Consider the following 6,022-nt stretch of genomic DNA (forward strand, 5'->3'; position numbering starts at 1 on the left):
CGATAATCAAACTTATTTTCGATTATTCAAATAAAGATCGTACGTTCGTATAAGTATACCTTTGGTTATTTATTATTCATTTCAAGTATAAGTTTTAAAACTTCTACTTCAATTATTTTTATAAGGATTATTCTTTATGGGATAATTATTTAAATAATAATATTCAGATATTTTCTAATATATTGGGACTGGTTTATTTTATTAAATCAGCATTACTCCAAACATTCTTAAAAATGTTTTTGAGTCTTCAAAATGTTTTTTAAAAGTTAGGGCGGATCCCAAAACTCATTTTTATATTTAAGATCCTCCTTTCGAAGGGGATTTAAATACTCGCTCAAAACCTGAGAGATCCGGCTCTGTGGTGTATTTTATATTCGCAACAAGGTTGCTGTTTTGATAAATGAATTGATTACTTACCCAACGTTCGGGAGGTAAGTCCATCTAATTGAGTCGGCATAAGCGATAGGCCGGGGTACGGTCTATCAATGTGTAAGTGGCTGGGTGGCAGCCCATCAACGCGTAAGAGGCCGGGTGGCGGTCCAGCACAAGGTCCTTATGAGGCCAGGGTGATGACCGGTGGGGGACTCATCCATCTACTAGTAGAAAAGGTTACTTATTGGTATCTTTGCCTGATCAGCAAGATATCGGGTTTATGCCAAAATTCTTTTCTTCCAAATTTATTGGATATTTCAACTCTGTTCATACTCTACATGACAGAAGTTTTCAGGAAATGTATGAGATATATATATATATGGATATATATATCAGGACTTAATGAAGTATCTCGTAACTTCATTTCTTTTGAATGATATTTCAAAGATTGAATCTATTTAAATCTAATCTTGTAGTCTCATCTATGTGATGAACTTTTGAAACTTATTATACCTTGAACGGTGGTAGTTCAAGTAGTATTCAGAAAAGATAAAAGTATATTGGAGTATCTTGTAACTTCATCTTTTCAACTTATATCTAGTTAATGATTATTTTATGCATGACAAAGATTTTCAGAAAAACGTTGAGACAAGGTTAGATATATGAGATCACCTTGCAACGATATTTTTATACAAGTTATAAACTGGAACTCTATGTATATTATGCGTGGAAGAGGATTCTAAGATTTTGAAAAGTATATATACTTATATACTGAATATTTTGCGACTTGGTCGCGTTAAGATATCAAACTTGGTTCATTTCTTCTTGACCAAGACTTTCATGAGTACTATGAGAATGCTCATATATTGTAAATTATTATACATATTATTGTGGTGGGCTTGTTGCTCACCCTTGCTTTCTTCTTTTATCACACAACAACAGATAGACAAGATGAACAGGATCAAGTTCCCAACTCGTGAGCGGTTAGGAAACGTGCAGTTTCCTGTAGGCGCTGATGTCGTTGTAGCTGAGGTAGGAACTACCAATAGGCTAGGCTTTCAACTTTTGATGTGCCAGACTTATGTATATTTATGAATTGTAATAATGGCAAGGAATATGTATATTTATTCAGAAATCCTTTTGAGGTGTAATGGCTTATAATTATGGAATAAAATGACTTGTGTTATTTTTGGATATTCATCTCTGAGACTATAACTTGTGGTGTGTGTGTATATCGTGGGGTCACAGTACACAGTAGTTGGTTGATTATTAAGATTAAGTATTATAAAGGGAAATAGAACTCGTGACAACCCGGATCCCCGACCCCGGATTTGGGGGGTGTTACAGTAAGTTCACCTTTCTGCACATCTATAAAGGTACGACCTCTAGCCAAAAAAGGTCTTCCCAAGATTGTGGGAATCTTCTTATCTTCCTCAAAATCCAGAATAACAAAGTCTGCAGGAAAGAAGAGCTTATCCACCTTTACTAGCACATCCTCCACTATGCCTCGTGGGTAAGTAATAGAACGATCAGCCAATTGTAGAGACATGTAGGTGGGCTTTGGATCAGGCAAATTCAACTTTTTAAAGATCGACAATGGCATGAGATTGATGCTTGCTCCCAAATCACACAGGCACTTGTCAAAAGACAACTTACCAATGGTGCAAGGAATGGTGAAGCTACCTGGATCTTTAAGCTTTGGAGGTAACTTTTGCTGCAGCACAGCACTACATTCTTCCGTTAGAGCAACGGTCTCAAAGTCATCCAGTTTTACCTTCCTTGAAAGAATACTCTTCATAAATTTCACATAACTAGGCATTTGCTCCAGAGCCTCAGCGAAAGGTATATTGATGTGAAGTTTCTTGAACACCTTCAGAAACTTACCGAACTGCTTATCCATCTTTTGTTGTTGCAATCTCTTAGGGAAAGGTGGTGGAGGATAGAGTTGTTTCTCCCCTGTATTACCCTCAGGCAGATTATGTTCAACAGTAGTCTTCCTTGGTTCCGCCGCTTTCTCCTTTTCCTTAGCTTCTTCATCACCAGCTTCAGCTTCTCCTTCTTTTGCTTTTTCAGCATCAGCAACCTTTCCAGACCTTAAGGTAATAGCCTTGACTTGCTCTTTAGCTTCCTTCCTGCCTGGCACTTCAGTATCAATGGGAAGTGTGCCAGGTTGATGATTGAGCACTGCATTGGCTATTTGACTGATTTGATTTTCCAAGGTCTTGATAGAAACCGCCTGACTTTTGCACAACAGCTTAAGTTCCTCAAAATCAGCACTAGAGGGTGTAGCTGCACCTCCTTGTTGAGGATATGATTGCCTTTGAGCATAATGTTATGGTTGCTGGAATCCAGGTGGATTGAACTGTTTACTTACGCCTTGCTGATATGGTTGCTCAATAGCATTCTGATTATTACTCCAGCTGAAATTTGGATGATTTCTGTTGTTAGGATGATAAGTAGCTCGCACAGGCTGCTGTTGTCACTGGTAATTGTTCACATACTGAACAGATTCATTAACAAGAGAACACTAATCCGTAGCATGAGAACCTGCACAAAGCTCACAGACCATAGCTATATGATTGACCCCATAGGTGGCTAGAGAATCGACCTTCATAGACAGCACTTGGAGCTGCGCTGTAATAGCTGTAGCTGCATCGACTTCCAGAATACCTGCTACCTTCCCAGGCATCATCCTTTGAGTTGGGTTTTGATGCTCATTTGCAGCCATAGTCTCAATAAGATTATAAGCTTCAGTATAGCTTTTGGCCCACAAGGTGCCTCCAGCTGCTGCATCGAGCATGGGTCGAGATTTGGCCCCCAAACCATTATAGAAACCAGTGATCACCATCCAATCAGGCATTCCATGATGTGGACACTTTCTCAACATCTCTTTGTAGCGCTCCCAAGCTTCACACATAGATTCTGTAGGTTGATGCGCAAACTGAGTAAGAGCACTCCTCATAGCAGCAATCTTCGCCATTGGATAAAACTTCACCAGAAACTTTTGCGCAAGATCTTGCAAAGTAGTGATAGACCCAGCTGGTTCAGAATGTAACCAGTCCTTAGCTTTATCCCTCAGAGAGAATGGGAAAAGCCTCAGCTTGATAGCCTCATCAGTCACACCATTATAATTAAAAGTACTGCAGATCTCGACAAAATTCCTTATGTGCATGTTGGGGTCTTCAGTCGCAGCACCTCCGAAAGAAACAGAATTTCAAAGTTATTGGCCTCAATAGCCGGGTGCATGATCCTAGACTGAATGTCATCAATTTTGGGCTGTAAAAAGTCCATAAGAGTTGGATCTGCCGGAACTAAACGATCACCCATGGTTACTGGCTCTTTCTGGTCACTTCCTGGATCCGAATCTTCAAAATCTATCTTCTACGGAATATCAAGAACTTCATCTGTCTCCTCAGCCATATCTAAAGTCCTCTTGCGAGTACGAGAACGAGTTTGCATAAACGCTCGCTAAAGTACCTGAAACACAACCGGAAACAATAAGTAACACGTCTTAATCACTGAGTCCTAATGACCAATGATGGTAAGTACATAAACTAGACAAATACGCCGAGTCCTCGGCAGCGGCGCCAAAAACTTGTTAGGGCGAAAACACGCGCTAATAACATACGCAAGTATACGCGTTCGCAAGTAATATAGAATACTTTCTAGTTCGTTCCCACAGAGACTCAGACTAATTATGTTCAATTAAACTCACTCACCAGTGTATGATTACTTCTCAATGTTAAGACAATAACACTTAGATTTGATTAACTAATTATTAACTACAATTAACTACTATAATTAAGCACTTAATTAACACTTGAATTAACAATATTAAAATACTCATGAGATCACAACTCCATTACTACTTCCTTCAATAGCTATTGTTATTACCCTTAGCATGCAACAGTGATGATATTAATCGAATAACACTAAACTGATAAAAGCCAACTTTCATTGTACTAATACCATTCTACCAAACATCCACAATTAAGATAGAAGTTGAATAGGCATCAATTATTTTGAGTCCCTATATGTCTACAGAAATTGACAACATAACGATTTAAGCACAAGTTATTCCTTTTGATTACACAGGGCGAATAAAACGGTTAGAGTTAACCACTAATCATGCATACTCGTACATGAACCTATGCTAGCATGGAAAGTTCTAAATCTCAAGATCCACCATCGCTTCACAAGAGATTAACACCCTATCTTATATATTTGTGACACACATAAGACGAATACACACAATCAATACTAGATATCATACAATCATCACACCCACTAAGGTATTAAACAACTAACTAAAGAATTCCATAGTAAATCCGTTTCGACCCCAAGATCACGATTAGCCCATGATAGCACTCATCGTCATCATGGGTTCATATGAAAACATGATAATAACACACGAGAATAATAACTAAAACTACTTATATTAAACCAGAGTACATCACAAGAGTAAATAGGTTCAAAGTAAAGAAAACTAGCATCCACCGTTACAACTAAATAAAGAATCACAAGAAAATATGCTTCATCTTCGTTGCAGTGTGCTAAAACGGTCTTCTTCCTTATCTCCTTGCTCTTCGATTAATACTACGATACAACCTTTGTGAAACGTCTCTGAAATCTACTTATATAGGAGTCCCATAAAGCCCAGCTAACTCAGAAGTTGGAAGTCAAACAAAAATAGAAGTCTAAAATAATAAATCTGAAAATCCGACCCTGCGCGGCCGCTCAGCATTCCTGAGCGGTCGCTCAGCTTCCTGAGCGGTCGCTCAGCTTCCTGAGCGGTCGCTCAGTAGAGCTGAGCGGGCGCTCAACCCCCTACTGGAAACTGATCTGTTTTTCTCCCGTTTCTTCACTGCAATCTGCTCCTATCTTTCCACTTGCAATGCTAAACACATGCCAAGGCTTATTATTGATGAATTCTCTTCCGAAATGCAACTAATACCCTGAAATGCACAAACACTAGAAAAACGCATCAAATATACAAAATACTTGATTTCAAGACACCAATTCAAGCTATTATAAGATGTTCTAAGTGGTATAAAATGCCACTTATCAGAGGGTGAGTGTACCAAAGTGTGAATGTTTTTCTAACCCCTAAACCCTTCATCTTTGGGGATATATATAGCCAAGGGTAGGGTTTAGGGGTTGTTACCTCTAGATCAGGGTTGTTGGTTCTTGGGGGGCGGAGGACGCCTGGCTTGGGTGGATTGCCTACACGTGTCCAGGGGAAGACCACCTTAAGGGTGTCCTAACAACCTTCTGACACGTATCGTATTTGTCTGGTATGTTAGTTGTTGATAGATGTCATCATCACGTACCCACGTACCCTTCCTTGGCGGTTGTGGAGTGTGCATGTGCTTGCTGGGACCCCCCTCATGGCGATCTTGGCCCTGGTCAGGATTCAGGTAGGCAGATGATCCAGGTCATGGTCTGGATCCTGGTAGGTAGGTGATCCGGGTCATGGGCTGGACCCCGGCAGGAAGGTGATCCAGGTCCCGGGTTGGATCCTGGCTGTGAGAAGATCCAGGTCCTAGGTTTTCCCTGAGCCTGGGTTTGTCCACTCGATTGTGCCGGGTGAGGGGGGTCTTGGTTCATCAATTAAGCCTGATACCCCTTAGATCCAAGTTGGGCCCTAGCC

At 40.1% G+C, this 6,022-nt stretch overlaps 1 non-coding gene across 1 annotated transcript; it reads left to right on the forward strand.

Moving 5' to 3' along the window:
• Window positions 1-3,230: 3,230 nt before the first annotated feature.
• On the forward strand, window positions 3,231-3,337 carry LOC141669299 (small nucleolar RNA R71). Its single transcript, XR_012553586.1, has one exon. It is a non-coding gene; the product is annotated as a small nucleolar RNA R71 (small nucleolar RNA).
• The last annotated feature ends 2,685 nt before the right edge of the window (window positions 3,338-6,022 follow it).

The sequence above is a fragment of the Apium graveolens genome, chromosome 6 (assembly GCF_009905375.1).
Source record: "Apium graveolens cultivar Ventura chromosome 6, ASM990537v1, whole genome shotgun sequence".
Lineage (NCBI taxonomy): Eukaryota > Viridiplantae > Streptophyta > Magnoliopsida > Apiales > Apiaceae > Apium > Apium graveolens.